This window comes from Oncorhynchus clarkii, chromosome 26 (genome assembly GCF_045791955.1).
Source record: "Oncorhynchus clarkii lewisi isolate Uvic-CL-2024 chromosome 26, UVic_Ocla_1.0, whole genome shotgun sequence".
NCBI lineage: Eukaryota > Metazoa > Chordata > Actinopteri > Salmoniformes > Salmonidae > Oncorhynchus > Oncorhynchus clarkii.
The window spans coordinates 1,876,736-1,896,265 of NC_092172.1; positions in this window are offsets into that span (position 1 = coordinate 1,876,736).

Below are 19,530 nucleotides of genomic sequence, written 5' to 3' on the forward strand. Positions count from 1 at the left end.
AGAGTTATACTTACACTACATTTTTAATAATAAGAGCTTTGCATTAGCAATGACTTTCAACGATTCGCCATTTCTAATGAACCGTTGATAGTGACAACACAAACGTACAAAGATCTTTCATAGCCAAGATACACCCCTCTCAAACTACATGATGAACCACAGATGGTCACAAGGTTAAGATTTTATAATGAGAAAGGAGTATCCTGTAGCTAGATAGCATTCACTATAAATTATTGTTCAGTTTGGTCCCTGAGACGAGGTTCTAATCTCGTTCCTGGTACTTCAGAGCACAAAACACCAACTCATACAATGGCATAAATCAATTTTCAACTCTAGATACTCCCGTCTCAAGTAAAACCCCTTCTTGACCCTTCTTGACCCCTCTCCTGGACAAGCTCACTGAGGGGAGTGAGCCTCTAGGTCATACACTATCCCAGGATAAGTGCAACATCAGAGAGGACATACAATGGTTCCGGACACTGCCATACACCTCCCCCCAATGCGAAAGGAGGGAGTGACTAGCGCACAGACATTGTGGAATCTAGTAATTGGTTCCCCATTAATCACGCCATCCCTTCACATGGTTTAACAGATACATTCACATATGAGACAATGTTCCATCCTGTCATCTTCCCTTTCTAATATTCTGCATAGCACCAGGGATATGTGAAAGACAAGTCTGACCTCTCCCCTCTCTGGGCCCCAAGTGACTGAGCCCCAGCTGAGGGAAGAAATGCAACTGCCAACACCAGAGTTGATAGAAATACATTCTAATAAAAAGTATATCACATAAGAATATTATGCAGTTAAGACATCTTAAATGATCTATGTTACTCAACTAATTCTGATTCATCCACCACAAGACCAAGGAGCTATCCAAACAGGTCAGGGAAAAAGTTCTGGAGAAGTACAGATCAGGGTTGGGTTATAAAAAATATCCAAAACTTTGAGCATCCCACGGAGCACTATTAAATCCATTATTAAAAAATGAAAAGAATGTGGCACCAAAATTCAAAGACCAGGCATGGAGGGCATTAATCAGAGAGGCAACAAAGAGACCAAAGTAACCCTGACGGAGCTGCAAATCTCAACAGCGGAGATTGGAGTATCTGTCCATAGGACCACTTTAAGCCATACTCTCCACAGAGGTGGGCTTTACGGAAGAGGGGCCAGAAAAAGCCATTGCTTAAAGAAATAAATAATCAAACGCATTTGGTGTTTGACAAAAGTCATGTAGGAGACTCCCCAAACATATGGAAGAAGGTACTCTGGTCAGATGAGACTAAAATTGAGCTTTTTGGCCATCAAGGAAAACACCATGTCAGGCGCAAGCCAAACACCTCGAGAACACAATCTCCACAATATAGCATGATGGTGGCAGCATCATGCTGTGGGGATGTTTTTCCATCGGCAGGGACTGGGAAACTGGTCAGAATTGAAGGAATGATGAATGGCACTAAATATAGGGAAATTCTTGAGGAAAAGGTGTTTCAGTTATCCCGAGATTTGAGAGTGGGACGAAGGTTCACCTTCCAGCAGGACAATGACCCTAAGCATACTGCTAATGCAACACTCAAGTGGTTTAAGGGGAAACATTTAAATGTCTTGGAATGGCCTAGACAAAGCCCAGACCTCAATCCAATTGAGAATCTGTGGTATGACTTAAAGATTGCTGTCCACCAGCCAAACCCATCCAACTTGAAGGAGCTGGAGCAGTTTTGCCCTGAAGAATGGGCAAAAATCCCAGTGGGTAGATGTGCCAAGCTTACAGAGACATAACCCAAGAGAATTGCTGCAAAAGGTGGCTCTACAACGCATTGACTTTGGGGGGGGATGTGTGCCGGAAGAGTTTTGCACACTCAAGTTGTTTGTTTTACAATAAAAAATATTTTGCATTTTCAAAGTGGTAGACATGTTTTGTAAATCAGATGATACAAACTCCCATATAATAAATTTTAATTCCAGGTTGTAAGGCAACAAAATAGGGAAAATGCCAAGGGGGGTGAATACTTTTGCTTGTGTAGATATGGTTGTCCTAGTTTGATAAGGCCATTCAGTCTTTCAGTGATGTTCCTATTGGAAAATAACATTTTCCATTTTCTTTAAGAATACAATTCAGTGTGGGGCAGTCCTTCTTACTGTAGCACTGTCCCTCCCCCAAGGCGGGGTTTTGGAAAAAGGAGGCAAACTAGCTGACTGCTAGCTAGCTAGCTAACATTACGCAACGCAATGGCTTCAAGTGATTCCTCATGAAAATTCATTTGACGGTTAATATTTTTTTAGGTTATTTTACTTGGTATTGAACCATTCTTGTATGAACCGGAATATAGTGAAGAGAATTTGAGACGGAGGGAGTTAGATTTACAAGCTCCGCTATAGACAGCAGCAGCTGTTCCCGCTGTAGATCCTGGTGAACCTCGAGCAAATATTGATTGATGGGGTCTTTCTGGTAATTATCCAGCTATGCCAACAGAGAAAGAATGTATTTTCTGCAATGAATGGATTCGCGGACAGGTTTTACTGGGAAGGTTCACTGCACGCATGACAGATGATTGCATATTTCACAGACGACAGCTGTTTTTGTGCACATATGGACAGAGAGGTTTTGAGAACATACTTCAGAGTCCCAAAGATCCATTTGAGAAGCCAGCCGGCCGGACTAAGAGGGCAGATGACAAATGAGTAAGTTATTTTTCATGTCAGCTAACTTTAGTCTATCAAGCTATTGAAAACAAATATTTTGTCTTACTGGCTAACAAAATGTGTTACAGTGAGGAGGAATCGATTTGACATGTATTTGTTTGCTAGGTTTCGTAGCTAGCTACACAACTATAATATGAGATGTGTACCACAATTATAAAACAGTTTCTCTTTTTAAAAATAACTGGCTAGCTACTTTAGCTAGATAAAGCTACTAAACAGCAAACTACTACAAGATAGCTAGCTAGGTTTACCAACAAACATAGCTAACGTTAGCTAAGTACTTGACTGGAGTTGGCTAGGTAGCTAAAATGGTTAGCCCACTCTACTTGCATGCATCGCATTTTTAACTAAACTTGTTAGCTGGCAAACCTAAGTACTGTAACGATTAGTTAGCTGACATCATCAACTATAAACCATGAGTCAATTTTGGTGACATTGTAAAAAAATATATTATGTGATTGTTGACATATTGGTTATGCTTATGACAGTCGAAGCATTTCAATCACGTCATTAAAGGCACGATTAAAGGCATGATAGTGCAAAATACACTAAGTCTCTAAACAGAAGGAATTATCATGCACCCATTTAACGTTACTGTTGTAGTTCCGTCTCTAAAGGCTGATGAGCAGGTTTAACTAGAAAAATATTTGCTTAGACATGGCTGTACTGTCTGCCTGTGGGTACACTACCGTTCAAAAGTTTGGGGTCACTTAGAAATGTCCATTAAAATAACATCAAATTGATTTGAAAAACAGTGTAGACATTGTTAATTAATGTTGTAAATCACTTGTAGCTGGAAACGGTTGATATTTTTAATGAAAATCTACTTAGGCATACAGAGTCCCATTGGCACGTTATGTTAGCTAATCCAAGTTAAACATTTTAAAAGGCTAATTGATCATTAGAAAACCTTTTTTGCAATTATCTTACCGCAGCTGAAAACTGCTGTGCTCAAAAAAGAAGCAATAAAAGTGGCCAGAAACAAAGAACTCTTCTGAAACTCGTCAGTCTATTCTTGTTCTGAGAAATGAAGGCCATTCCATGTGAGAAATAGCCAAGAAATTGAAGATCTGGTACAATGCTCTGTACTACTCCCTTCACAGAACATCGCAAACTGGCTCTAACCAGAATAGAAACAGGAGTGGGAGGCCCTGGTGCACAACTGATCAAGAGGAAAAGAACATTAGTGTCTAGTTTGAGAAACAAACATGTCACAAGTCCTCAACTGGCAGCCTCAATAAATATTACTCGCAAAACACGTCTCGACGTCAACATTGAAGAGGCGACTCCGGAATGCTGGCCTTTTAGGTGTAGCGTGGTTCGTTCTGCATTGTGTAATTTAATGAGGACACTGCCGCAACTGGAGGTATGCTTGTTGGATTTTTATTTGCCCTGTGTGCAAAGAGACAACAAACAATATGTTAGCCCTTGGCACAGTCACAGCTCTCAGGCACCTCGCTAGCTGAAGGTCAAGCAAGAGAGACCAAAAAATAAATAACAGGTGCTGCGTGCACACATTCAGTGCACAACAGCACACCATACAATACAAGTAAAATTATATACAACACCTGCGCACGAAGAGACAAAGCATAATATGTTAGCTCATGGCAGTCATAGCTCTCAGGAACCTGCGCGAGCACATGAAAACTCACTCAAAAACACTGTCCCAAGTTCCCAATACAATAGGTAACAATCGGTTAAAATAGGTAACCTAGTTACTTTATATTGCGTACATTGTGTAACATTACCACGGATTTATATTGAATAATTGCAGAGCCAAGGACAACATAGCTGAAGGTCAGGCAAGAGAGAACCAGAGGAGGTTACAGAAATTCAGATAACCCACAATGGACCAAACCATAGTATATAAAACTTTTACAATCAAGTGTATTTACAATATAGATATGAAAGAGTTTGTACACAAAAAATAACATTAGCTATCCATCTGTAAATCAAAAATAAAAACAGACTGAATTATTATTAATATTCCCTCTTGACCTGGCCTATTTGAACTGGTCCTTGTGTGCAACTTGGTGCATATCAAAGGGAACAACATCACACTGCAACATAGGCAGAGTTCCTCTGTCCAGTGTCTGTGTTCTTTTGCCCATCCTTAACTTTTATTTTTATTGGTCAGTCTGAGATATGGCTTTTTCTTTGCAACTCTGCCTAGAAGGCCAGCATCCTGGAGTCGCGCTTCACTGTTGATGTTGAGACTGGTATTTTGCGGGTACTATTTAGCGAAGTTGCCAGTTGAGGACTGAGGCAAATACAGGTGTGCTGAGATTGTAGCGTCATACCCAAGAAGGCTCGAGGCTTTAAATGCTGCCAACGGTGCTTCAACAATGTCCTGAGTAAAGTTAATGAATACTTATTTAAATATGATATTTCAGATTTAATTTTTTATAAATTTGCAAACATTTCTAAAAAAACTGTTTTTACTTTGTCATTATGGGGTATTTTGTGTAGATTGGTGGGGGGGGACAATTTAAATCATTTTAGAATAAGGCTATAAGGTAACGAAATGCGGAAAAAGTCAAATGGTCTGAATACTTCCCGAATGGATTGAATGCATGTTCAATTACCCAACCCTAATGTTGATGTTATGCTTGCACAGTTCAGAAGATTTCTGTACAAAATGAAATTATTTATTATACTTTCTCTGTTGCAGACAATACCGCTTGGTTGCGTACTGGATGGAGAGAAACTTGGGAGAGAGAACCGAATTTCTTTTCGGGCTTGTGCCGTTTGAGCAGTTCATGACCTGCATTTTGCTGTGGACTGACGTTATGCTAGATTCCAAGAGGTCGATGATTCTCAGGATGAGTTGTGAATGGTAGTGTAGGCTGCCCAGTCATTTAAGACATTTATGCCAGGCGGTGTCTGGGCCAGTCAGAGTGTTCTATCCTTTACTGCCTAGCAAGTGGTACCAGAGCATCAGGGCCTGAACCAACAGCCTCAGTGACAGTTTATACTTCCAAGCCATAAGAATGCCAAACAGCTGCTGACCTACTCACCTGCTGTCGCGTCCTGACCATAGAAAGCCTTTATTTTCTATGGTAGAGTAGATCAGGGCGTGACTAGGGGGGTTAGTCTAGTTTATATTTTCTATGTGGGGTTCTAGGTTGTTTTTTATATGTTGGCTGCAATTAGAGGCAGCTGGCTATCGTTGTGTCTAATTGGGGATCATACTTAAGTAGCATTTTTTCCACCAATGGGTTATGGGATATTATTTATGTTTAGTTGCCTGTTAGCACTGCATTGTCGTCACAGTTCGTTTATTCTTTAGTGTTTTGGTTTTTCAAAGTTTCACTTTCTTTAATAAAATATGTGAAACTCTACGTCTACGCCTTGGTCCGACCACTATTACGAACATCGTGACAGAATATCAAAACAGGACCAAGCAGCGTGCCCAGGAGGAGAAGACATTCTGGACTTGGGAGGAAATTATGGCTGGAGACGAAAGCCTTCCGTGGAAGCAGATGCAAGCGGTGAGAGAAGGACAGTGACGACGCAAGCCCAAAAGACAGCCTAAATTTTTTTTGTGGGGGGCGGCACACGGAGTGGTCGGCAGCGCTGAGGGGTGAGTCAGAGATCGAGGAGGAATATTGGGACAGATTGAGCAAGGAGTGGTTGGCGAAAGTTGAGGAGACAGAGCTGTTGGTTTGGCTGGAGAGGCAAGACAGTCGCCCTGAAGAGCATGTTATCCGTCTGATGCCACCTGTGCCAGCTCACCGTACTCGCTTTGAGGAGAGTGTCATCGTTCCGGTACAATGTGTGCCGGTTCTACGCACCGTGTCTCCAGTGCGCTTCCACAGCCCGGTACGTCCTGTTCCAGCTCCCCGTACTTGCCGTGCGAAGGTTGTCATCTGTCCGGGAGACGTTGTGCCAGCTTTACGCTCCAGATCTCCAGTGCGCATCCACGGCCCAGTAAGTCCTGTGCCGGTTCTACGCACCGTGTCTCCAGTGCACCTTCACAGCCCAGTTCGTCCTGTGCCAGCTCCTCGCACTTGCCGGGCGAGGTGTGTCATCGAACCGGTACCATTGATGCCGACTATACGCACCAGGTCTCCAGTACATCTCCACAGCCCGGTATGTCCTGTACCTGCTCCACGCACTCTCCCTCAAGTGCGTCTTCCCAATAAGGTACGTCCTGTGCCTCTTCCCCGCACTCGCCCTGAAGTGCGTGTCACTAGTCCGGTGGCCCCTGTACCGGCCCCAAGCATCAGGCCTCCAGTGCGCCTCCCCAGTCCAATACGTCCTGTGCCTGCTCTTCGCGCTCGCCCTGAGGTGCGTGTCACCATCCCAGTACCACCAGTGCCAGCCCCACACACCAGGCTTCCGGCGACGATCCCCAGTCCAGGGCTTCCGTCGACAGTTCCCAGTCCAGAGCTTCCGGCGACAGTTCCCAGTCCAGAGCTTCCGGCAACAGTTCCCAGTCCAGAGCTTCCGGAACCTCCTGAGACGGTCCACGGCCCGGAACCTCCTGAGACGATCCACGGCCAGGAACCTCCTGAGACGGTCCACGGCCAGGAACCTCCTGAGACGGTCCACGGTCCAGAACCTACAGCTCCATGGGTGGAGCCTTCCCCTGCGCCGATGCCCAGTCTGAGCATGGCGTCCAATTCAGCTCCAAGGCCAGTCTTCTTCTGCATTGGTGCCCAGTCCAGGCTCAGTGTCCAGTCCCGCTCCATGGCGGGAGCCTTCCCATGCGCCAAGGTCCAGGTCAGCCTTCAGCCTGAGTCCATGGCTGGATCTGCAGGATGAGCGGGTTCTTCATACCGCACCAGAGCCGCCACCGAAACTAGACACCCCCCTAACCCTTCCTTTTTGTTCAGGTTTTGCGGTCGCACCTTTGGGGGGGGGGGGGGTAACTGTCACGTCCTGACCATAGAAATACCTTATTTTCTATGGTAGAGTAGGTCAGGGCATCACTAGGGGGGTTAGTCTAGTTCATATGTTCTATGTGGGGTTCTAGGTTGTTTTTTCTGTGTTGAGGTTTTGGAACTCTACCTACACCGACCTGCCTTTATCCAACCATTATTACGAACATCGTGACACCTGCACCTTGAGGGACTCTTTACACACCTACACCTTTAAAGATTATTTGCACTATTGCCACACACCACACTCTCACACTCGCACACACACACTAAAACACCACTCACACAACTATTTTTAGTTTGTACAATTTACTTTATTGCACATCCCAGTATATCATTTAGAATTCATAGTACAATCTGCCAATTCCAGTTGTGTATATTATTATTTCCATTCCTATTGCTTCCCTTTTTCATTTTTTGATATGTTCACTGCACTGTTGAATGCTTATGGGTAAGTATTTTGCTGCATGTTTACCTCCTGTATGCTGCGCATGTGAACAATAAACTTTGATTTGATCGGATTGACAGTTTGGTTTAGACAACTCCTCTCCCACATGCAGTATGCTGATCAACTGATATCTGCACCTTACACCACAGACACATTAACAGACAATGCAGCAGATACTGCAAATTCAAACAGCTGTCGGCCTACAAGTATTCCATGAACTGTACAACATTGACCGTAGTGTTTCTTTGTGAATGGTATTTTCATAATGACCAGTTCTGCTATTTACTGCATCTTGGGCACAGGGAATCTTATAACTCTGGTCACTCAGGCCAGCACTCAGCCTCTCACAGAAACTGAAGTAGACTACCCCCCCCCCCCTCTGCAAAGGGCAATTCGCACCTACAGTGTCTTCAGAGAGTATTCAGACCCCTTAAGTTTTTCCATTTTGTAACGTTACAGCCTTATTCTAAAATTGCTTAAAAAGTAACATTTCCACCGCAATCTACACACATACCCCTGTTAGCAACGGGTGTGGCTGACAGAGCCGAATCCACTAATTTGAGGGGTGTCACATACTGTACTTTTGTGTATACACAGTATATAGTGTACTAGTGATGCGAAACAACGTCATCATCTCACTGGCTTCTTCTCTGGCGAGTTCTCATTAGCTATTGCTGATCACCGTTCTCAAAACTTGTGGCTGCACATCTCACATTACAAGAGCATTGCAGATTTTGTGCTGATTAAATAACACATGTAGGACTGCTCAAAGCTGGGATCGGTATTCCTCAGTTTGTAGCTCTGACCCGATCACATTAATTAAACAAGTGTTGGTGACGGCCGCACGCTCCGATTAGGCAACGGCATGGGGATTTTGTCTCTGATCTCAAAAACTTGTCTGGGACAGTTTAATCGGGGGCAAAATCGTATAGCGTACACCTGGCTTAAGTCTTATTTAACTCTCCTGTACATGTTTCCGTGCCTGAGGCAATGAGATTAGAACAAGATCTGAAATAAAACTCTATGACTATTATGACTCCAAGGATTTGGATGCTTGTTCTTTTCACACGTCTCCCTGCTGTTTTTTCTTTTTACCAACAATTTGTACGCCCAACTGGTGCAACCATTCTCTGACCTACTACACTGAACAAACCTTAGAAATTGTTGCAGTTTTCACTAAGATTTTGCTAAATTATAGTTCATATAAGGAATTCATTCAATTGAAATAAATTCATTGGGCCCTGATCTGTAGATTTCACATGACTGGGAATACAGATATGCATCTGTTGGTTACAGATACCTAGAAGAAAAGGTTGATCAGAAAACCAGTCAGTATTTGGTGTGACCATTTACCTTCGCATAGAGTTAATCAGGCTGTTTATTGTGGGTTGTGCAAAGTTGATGGATATTGGCTTGAACTGGAACACTCTGTCGTACACATTTATCCAGAGCATCCCAAACATGCTTTATGGGTGAAATGAGTATGGAGGTCATGGAAGAACAGGGACATTTCCAGCTTCCAGGAATTGTGTTCAGATCCTTGCGACATGGGAACGCGCATTATCATGCTGAAACGTGAGGTGATGGCAGTGGATTAATGGCACAACAATGGGCCTCAGGATTTTGTAACGGTATCGCAATGCATTCAAATTGCCATAGATACAATGCAGTTGTGTTTGTTGTCCGTAGCTTATGCCTACCCATTCCATAACTCCACCGCCACAATGGGGCACTCGATTCACAACGTTGACATCAATCAGCAAACTGCTTTGCCCACCCAACACTTCTCCAGCGTGCCAGTGGCCATCGAAGGTGAACATTTACCCACTGAAGTCGATTACGACATTGGACTACTGTCAACACTGAACTACAGTCAGGTCAATACCCCGGTGAGGACGACGGGTGTGCAGATAACTTTCCAGAGACAGTTTCTTAGGTTGTGGAAACACACAGTTTCATCAGCTGTCCTGGTGGCTGGTCTCAGACGGTCTTGCAGGTGAAGAAGCCAGATGTCTCCTGGGCCGGTGTGCACCTGTGTAAAGATCATGCTGTTATAATTACCTTCTTGATTTGCCACACCTGTCAGATGGATGGATTATTTCAGCAACAAAGAAATACTCACTAACAGGGATGTACACAAATTTGTGCATATGTGAGAGAAATATGCATAAAAAGCGTATGTAACATTTCAGGGATATTTCATTTCAGCTCATGGAACAAACACTTTACATGTTGTGTTTATATTTTTGTTCAGTGTAGAATGCTTCTGAGAATTTTCCAGATAAAGCTAATTTCCTCACATATTTCAAACAAACAGACATAGCTCAAAAACAAAGAACTAATGACAATTACAAATTAACTTAGTTTTAAAGAGCACAACCTCTTTAACATGACAACATTCATGTCAATAGGAATAACAATAATTTTGTCTTCCATTGTGTAAGTCACTCACTATCAAAAAAAGATTAACACTCAACACAACAAAAATCTTTATTTAAATTGTAGTAAAATTAACAATGATTCACTCAAAATGTACCAAGTATGATATATTATACTTAAAAATATTATTTTCATATAAATATTGTAAAAAGTGAATCTGACCAGAGGACAATATTCAGAAAGAATTTCAAAACCCACACAAAGTAGGTTATTTGATTGTTACAGAAGTAAGAATCGTTGTCAATGTAAAAATGCAAACAACTATTTAGAGACAACTTCCCTCAATAAGATTTAGTACAGACTAGGCCTAACACAAAATGTATAAATAGTATCCTACATCGGCAACAATTCAGTGAATTGAATATGGTGGCGGACAGGTTGGTGTTAAACACTGAATTGAGGAGAAAAAAACAGACTCCTACCACTTTTAAAAACAGCTCCAAAACCTTTACCACATTAACATAAGGACCAGGCCATGTGGTACAAAAGTGAATAGTGGGACTGAAGAGATGCACTCCATTGAAACGTAGGCTACCCTCACGGTTGTTGTCACGCCCTGACCTTAGAGAGCTGTTTTATTTCTCTATTTGGTTAGGTCAGGGTGTGATTTGGGTGGGCATTCTATTTCTTTGTTTTAGGCCGAGTGCGGTTCCCAATCAGAGGCAGCTGTCTATCGTTGTCTCTGATTGGGAATCATACTTAGGCAGCCTTTTTCCCACCTAATGTTGTGGGTAATTATTTATTTTCTGTGTGTGTTTGTGTGTGCCACGGTTGGGTCACGTTCGGTTTCTGTTGACCTGTTTTTTGTGAAGGTTTCACTTTATTAAAGAGGTGGCATTACATGCACGCTGTGCCTTGGCTCATTTATGACAGTGAGTTTGAAGACAGTGAACGTGATAGTTGTGTTCTCCCTGTGCTTCCTCCTCTCTCTGCTTTCTCCTCTCCATGTTTCTCCTCCTCTCCCTCCATTCTCCTCTTCCATTTCACTCTCCTCTTCCTCTCTCCCTACACTCTCCTCTTTCTCCCTGCTTTCTGCTGCTGAGCCCTCACGCTCCAAATCACATCCCTCGCTTACACTCACCTAGAGGAACAGAGAGAGACAAGCGGAGCAACAAATAGGATACACCTGTGGTCAGGAACTTAACCTATCTCTCCCTCTCACACTGTCTCCCTTCCTCATACTATATTCCTAATCATCACCTCTTAGGAGGTTTCCATAATAAATTGTGTGACACAGTTACATGTCTCTCATTCCACACACACACACAGTAAACAGTATCATCATGAGCTATACAGCACTTTCAATCAATCACAACTCTTTCATGAAGCCCTTGGTGGCCAGATTGTTTCTCAGTTCATGGTGTGCATTTGTATGTCAGACATGGAAAATCAGACAAGATAGAGTACACAAAAAGACATGAATGAATATGTTCATAGATGGGTCAGATTATAACCATAAAAGCTATATAGGGTACACACACTTCAAGACCCATGGTGAGATTACTTTCATAGATGGTAAGTCGTCAATGCATGTGGCACAACGGTTTACAGATTCAACACATCAACTATTGTTTATTTAGGATGTTGAAAGTAAAATATTACAAAGACAACATGTTTAGAAACAGGTTTATAATAATTTTTATAATAATTTTTCATCTATTTCGATTGGAATAGTTAGCTGGTTGTCTTTGTAGGGAGGGAGTGACGATCAAGAGACAGCGTCGTGAGCAAAGAACAATATTGCCTCCAACTCAAATTTTCTTGCCTGACAGACCAACTACAGAGTTTGCCAATATGAATTGATTTAGTTATGAAGCATCGGTAGAAACAGGACAAAACAAGCAAATTGTTAGCTGGCTATGTCAACAAATATCACTGCAACTCAATATCATATGAGCTCCATGTCACATCTGCTCCAGCTATGCCCTCTGGTGTTCATCTGGTGGCTTCTTGACCTGCAATTACTCCCCCTGTACACTCTCTCTCCCTCCCTCTCTGTGATTGTGTCGTTGGAGACAGGTGTGCTGGAGTCAAAGCAGATCCCTACCAGCTGCAACTCGTTCCATAATAAAGACCTCTACAAATACTCTGTCCTGCCACTTCCACTCTGCCAGACTGTAATCTCTGCTCAGTCAGTACATGAGTCTAGCCATATATGATTATTCAAGATCCTGTTACTCTGCTGTGCCTGTTTCCCTGCCTGACACTGTTTATCCTATCATTGCAGTTACCGCTCTGTCTCTGGCTCCTGTTCCACATCTCATCACCCAACTACCTTGCTCCGGTTTTTACTCACCACTACCTTGGATTCCCCTCAGGACCTGTTTACCCTGTTCAACTCAGCTAACTCCAACCTCAGTCTCCACATCTGTTTTTTCTAAAAAACTCATCCAAGCTTCCCCGGAACTGAACTCCATATCTCCCTGTGTAACAATAAATATTTTGGTCCATTCACCGCTTAACAATCCACTGCACGGGCATATACCCTAAAACGACAGTGACAATGTCAAATAAAAGGAAAACAAGATGATGTATAGCCTATGAATATCTATACCTAGCAAACATGACAAACCATGACCTTAGCCCAACAGAGACACACAAATTACTCTAATCTCCATTTAGGTGGCTGGTTGTCTGTGTGGCTAGCTAGTGAAAGTGACAGCTGAGGTTGCCGCTTTGCAAGCGCAGGCCAAATTTACTGCTACACAACTTTTCTTGCCTGACAGACAAGCTAGCTATAGCAAGCAGCTTGGGCCGATTCTATATGTATTACATTGGTGGAAACAGGACAAAACAACCAACTAGTTAGCTACACACTGCAACTGTTTACTTGAGACAGAGCAATCAATCGTGCTCCTGCTCCACCGCTGATGTGCTCACCAACCAAGTGATCAAGACAGGATTTGCTTATCTGAGAGTTATTCCCCAAGTTTCACATCAAACATCAACACCAAGCATATAGAGTATATATACAAATGTATGTGGACACCGCTTCAAATTTGTGTATTTCAGCAATTTGCATTGCTGACAGGTGTATACAAATTGAGCACACAGTCATGCAATATCCATAGACAAACATTGTCAGTAGAATGACCTTACTGAAGAGCTTTGTGACTTTCAACGTAACACCATCATAGGATGTCAAATTTCTTCCCTGCCAGAACTGCCCGTAACTGTAAGTGCTGTTTTTGTGAAGTGGAAACGTCTAGGAGTAACAACGGCTCAGCCTCAAAGTAGTAGGCCACACAACCTCACAGAATGGGACCGCCGGGTGCTGAAGCGCGTAAAAATCGTCTGTCCTCAGTTGCAACACTCACTACCGAGTTCCAAACTGCCTCCGGAAGTAGTGTCAGCACAAGAACTGTTCATCTGGAGCTTCATGAAATGGGTTTCCATGGCCAAGCAGCTGCACACAAGCCTAAGATTAACATGCACAATGCCAATGGTTGGCTGGAGTGGTCTAAAGCTCTCCGCCATTGGACTGTAGAGCAGTGGAAACACGTTCTCTGGGGTGATGATTCACGCTTCTACTATCTGGCAGTTATATGAACAAATCTTGGTTTGGCGGATGCCAGGAGAATGCTTCCTGCCCCAATGCGTAGTGCCAACTGTAAAGTTTGATGGAGGATAAATAATGGTCTTGGGCTGGTACGGGCTAGGCCCCTTAGTTCTAGTGAAGGGAAATCTTAACGCTACAACATACAATGACATTCTAGAGGATTCTGTGCTTCCAACATTGCAAAAACAGTTTAGGGAAGGCCTTTTACCAGTTTCAGCATGACAATGCCTCTGTGCACAAAGTGAGGTCCATACAGAAATGGTTTGTCAAGACAGGTGTGGAAGAACTTCACTGGCCTGCACAGATCCCTGACCTCAATCCCCATCGAACAACTTTGGGATGAATTGAAAAACCGACTGCCCGACTTGCTCCAGTGGCTGAATAGAAGCAACTCCCAGCAGCAATTTTCCAATGCCTAGGTTTACCTCCACTGTACACACATCCTACAATACATACCCTTGTCTGTATACTATGCCCTGAATCTATTCTACCATGCCCAGAAATCTGCTTCTTATATTCTTTGTTCCAAGAGTAATAGATGACCAGTTCTTATAGCCTTTAGCCGGAAACTTATCCTTCTCCTCCTCTGTTCCTCTGGTGATGTAGAGGTTAACCCAGTCCCTGTAGCCCCCAGTGCCACACCTATTCCTCAGGCACTCTCATTTGTTGACTTCTGTAACCATAAAAGCCTTGGTTTCATGCATGTTAACATCAGAAACCTCGTCCCAAAGTTTATTTTATTCACTGCTCAAGCACAGTTCAAGCTTCTACTTCTGAAAATTCACCTTTCCAGAAATGTCTTTCACTGTTGCCACTTGTTATAGACCCCCCTCAGCCCCAAGCTGTGCCTTGGACACCATATGTGAATTGACTGCCCCCCATGTATCTTCAGAGTGTGTACTGTTAGGTGACTGGGATATGCTTAACACCCTGTTCGTCCTAGAATATTTGCTAAATGCCCTCAATCTCACACGGATTATCAAGGAACCTACCAGGTACAACCCTAAATCCGTAAACACGGGAACCCTCAAAGATATCATCCTGACCAACTTGCCCTCTAAATACACCTCTACTGTTTTCAACCAGGATCTCAACGATCACTGCCTCATTGCCTGCATCCGTAATGGGCCCGCTTTCAAATAACCACCCCTCATCACTGTCAAACACTCCATAAATCACTTCAGTGAGCAGGCCATTCTAATCGACTTGGCCCGGGTATCCTGGAAGGATATTGACCTCATCCCGTCAGTAGAGGATGCCAAGTTATTCTTTAAAAGTGTTTCCTCACCATTTTAAATAAGCAAGCCCCATTCAATAAATGTAGAACTAAGAACATATGTAGCCCTTGGTTCACTCCAGACTTGGCTGCCCTTGACCAGCACAAAAACATCCTGTGAAGTACTGCATTAGCATCAAATACACCCCGCGATATGCAACTTTTCATGGAAGTAAGGAAAGCAAAGGCTAGCTATTTCAAACAGAAATTTGCATCTTGTAGCACAAATTCCCCCCAAAATTGGGACACAGTAAAGTCCATGGAGAATAAGAGCACTGCCCCTGGCAGTGAGGCTAGGAAACACTGTCACCACCGATAAATCTATGATAATCGAAATCTTCAATAAGCATTTTTCTACGGCTGGCCACGCTTTCCACCTGGCTACCCCTACCCCGGCCAGCAGCTCTGCACCCCCCGCAGAAACTTGCCCAAGCCCACAACTTGCTCTTTTGCACCCCAGTATCCCTGCTTGCACATCATCATCTGCACATCTATTACTTCAGTTTTTGATTGCTAAATTGTAATTATTTCGCCACTATGGCCTATTTATTGCCTTACCTTCCTAATCTTACAAAATTTTCACACACAGTATATTTACGTTTGTTTAACCTATGTTTAACTCTGTGTTGTTGTTGTTTTTGTCGAACTGCTTTGCTTTATCTTGGCCAGGTCACAGTTGTAAATAAGAACTTGTTCAACTGGCCTACCTGGTTAAATAAAAAAATAAACATCCAACGAACGTCAGAGCCGGTGTAGTACGATTCGATCTTCGTCCTGTATTGATGTTTTGCCTGTTTAATGGTGTACCAGGATTTTTTTAAGCGTCCAGATTAGTGTCCCTCTCCTTCAAAGCGGCAACTCTAGCCTTTAGCTCAGTGCGGATGTTGCCTGTAATCCATGGCTTCTGGTTGGGATATGTATACGTATCGTCACTGTGAGGATGACTTCGTCGATGCACTCATTAATGAAGCCAGTGACTGATGTTGTTAACCCTTTAATATCATCGGAAAAATCCCAGAACATATTCCAGTCTGTGCTAGCGAAACAGTCCTGTATGTTAGCATCCACATTATTGGACCATTTCCGTATTGAGCGGGTTACGTACCAGTAACCTTGTTTGAGTTTTTGCCTGTAAGCAAGAATCAGGATAGATTGAGTTAGGGTTCGATTTACCAAATGGAGTGTGAGCTTTGTAATCCTCTCTCTGTGTTTAACATTTATTTAACTTGGCAAATCAGTTAAGAACAAATTCCTATTTACAATTACGACGTACCCCAGATGCCACTGGGCCAATTATGCACCTCCCTATGGGACTCCAAAGCTGGATGTGATGCAGCTGGATTTGAACCAGGTACTGATATGAGGCCTCTTGCACAGAGATGCAGTGTATTTTTTCCCCTCTATTTGCACATGTGACATGCTGGTAGAAATGAAGTAAAAAGGATTTCAGTTTTCCTGCATTAAAGTCCCCGGCCACTAGGAGCATCACCTCTGGGTGAACATTTTATTCTTTGCTTCCGGCCTTATACATCTTATTGAGTACAATCTTTAGTGTTAGCGTCAGTTTGTGGTGGTAAAGTAAAACAAAATGTTAAGGGCAATTAACACAAATAAACAGCACAACTGGTCAGGACCCCCCGGTGCCAACTCACAGCTGTAATCGCTGCTAAAAGTGTTTCTAACATGCATTTACTCAGGGGGTTAAATACGATATCTAATCAAGATATATCAGATATACACTGCTCAAAAAAATAAAGGTAACACTTGAACAACACAATGTAACTCCAAGTCAATCACACTTCCGTGAAATCAAACTGTCCACTTAGGAAGCAACACTGATTGACAATAAATTTCACATGCTGTTGTGCAAATGGAAGAGACAACAGGTGGAAATTATAGGCATTTAGCAAGACACCCCCAATAAAGGAGTGGTTCTGCAGGTGGTGACCAGACAACTTCTCAGTTCCTATGCTTCCTGGCTGATGTTTTGGTCACTTTTGAATGCTGGCGGTGCTTTCACTCTAGTGGTAGCATGAGACGAAGTCTACAACCCACACAAGTGGCTCAGGTAGTGCAGCTCATCCAGGATGGAACATCAATGCGAGCTGTGGCAAGAAGGTTTGCTGTGTCTGTCAGCGTAGTGTCCAGAGCATGGAGGCGCTACCAGGAGACAGGCCAGTACATCAGGAGACGTGGAGGAGGCCGTAGGAGGGCAATAACCCAGCAGCAGGACCGCTACCTCCGCCTTTGTGCAAGGAGGAGCAGGAGGAGCACTGCCAGAGCCCTGCAAAATGATCTCCAGCAGGCCACAAATGTGCATGTGTCTGCTCAAACGGTCAGAAACAGACTCCATGAGGGTGGTAATGAGGGCCCGACGTCCACAGGTGGGGGTTGTGCTTACAGCCCAACACTGTGCAGGACGTTTGGCATTTGCCAGAGAACACCAAGATTGGCAAATTCGCCACTGGCGCCCTGTGCTCTTCACTAATGAAAGCAGGTTCACACTGAGCACGTGACAGACGTGACAGAGTCTGGAGACGCCTTGGAGAATGTTCTGCTGCCTGCAACATCCTCCAGCATGACCGGTTTGGTGGTGGGTCAGTCATGGTGTGGGGTGGCATTTCTTTGGGAGGCCGCACAGCCCTCCATGTGCTCGCCAGAGGTAGCCTGCCATTAGGTACCGAGATGAGATCCTCAGACCCCTTGTGAGATCATATGCTGGTGCGGTTGGCCCTGGGTTCCTCCTAATGCAAGACAATGCTAGACCTCATGTGGCTGGAGTGTGTCAGCAGTTCCTGCAAGAGGAAGGCATTGATGCCATGGACTGGCCCTCCCGTTCCCCAGACCTGAATCCAATTGAGCACATCTGGGACATCATGTCTCGCTCCATCCACCAACAGGTGCACCACAGACTGTTCAGGAGTTGGTGGATGCTTTAGTCCAGGTCTGGGAGGAGATCCCTCAGGAGACCATCTGCCACCTCATCAGGAGCATGCCCAGGCATTGTAGGGAGGTCATACAGGCACGTGGAGGCCACACCCACTACTGAGCCTCATTTTGTCTTGTTTTAAGGACATTACATCAAAGTTGGATCAGCCTGTAGTGAGGTTTTCCACTTTAATTTTGAGTGTGACTCCAAATCCAGACCTCCATGGGTTGATACATATTATTTCCATTGATAATTTTTGTGTGATTTTGTTATCAGCACATTCAACTTTGTAAAGAAAAAAGTATTTAATACAAATATTTCATTCATTCAGATCTAGGATGTGTTATTTTAGTGTTCCCTTTATCTTTTTGAGCAGCGTATTATTTGCTATAAAATAATATCAAATAAATCAATTTTAATCCCACTTTGTAACACGACAAAATGTGGAAAAGGTCAAGGGGTCTGAATAGTTTGAAGGCACTGTACAAGTATAAATTACCCAAATTCCAGTAACCTTGGTAAATTACTGGGAGTTTTGCAACCTTAGGTACTGTATTTACTGTTATTAGAATACACATGAGGAACCCTGGGGTTAGGGTTAGCCTTGGTTAAGTCCTGTCTGTATATCTACGTTGTTTTACGGGGTGCTTAAGTCAGTGGTCTGGGTGACAGATGGTAGGCTGGAAAAATATTCAATAATTCGCCCTAGCCCTTGGTAGATTCTTAACTGAGTAGTTAAATTGTAAAGTCTGATGCTTTGACGCATCCACGCGCACACACACAAAAATAAAGGCCCACACAATCTCTGGCTGAGGAAATTTGTAATGATTGGCTTTGCCCCCTGTAAATCTGGGTGACACAGACAAGCCCATTCAAGAGCTCCAATAACATTGGTCTTATTGAGACCATATCTAGACTACAGTGGGTGTCTGCGGAGCTCAACCTTTGCAGCGAACCTTTGCCTAGAGTGATTTTGTTATGAAATGACTCAAACACTCATACTCTCTCCATGACACACACACACACTCATCATGCTGTAAAGGGGCAGGAGGAAGATTAACGACATGCTATACTATCTGCCATGGGTCCTGGTTCTTTTTTTGGGAGCTACTATAATTGCCCCCATCATTTGCCCCCTCATCACAGACAGTGTGAGCATTAATTCATAAAAGCAGGTCTAAAAGAGACCATGCTCCTCCAAATACTTGCAGGCATTTCAAAACCCTTCCTGGGGCAACATCCATGTAAGGTAAGGCGTTCAGTGTATGGAGTGTAAGGATACATACTATATAT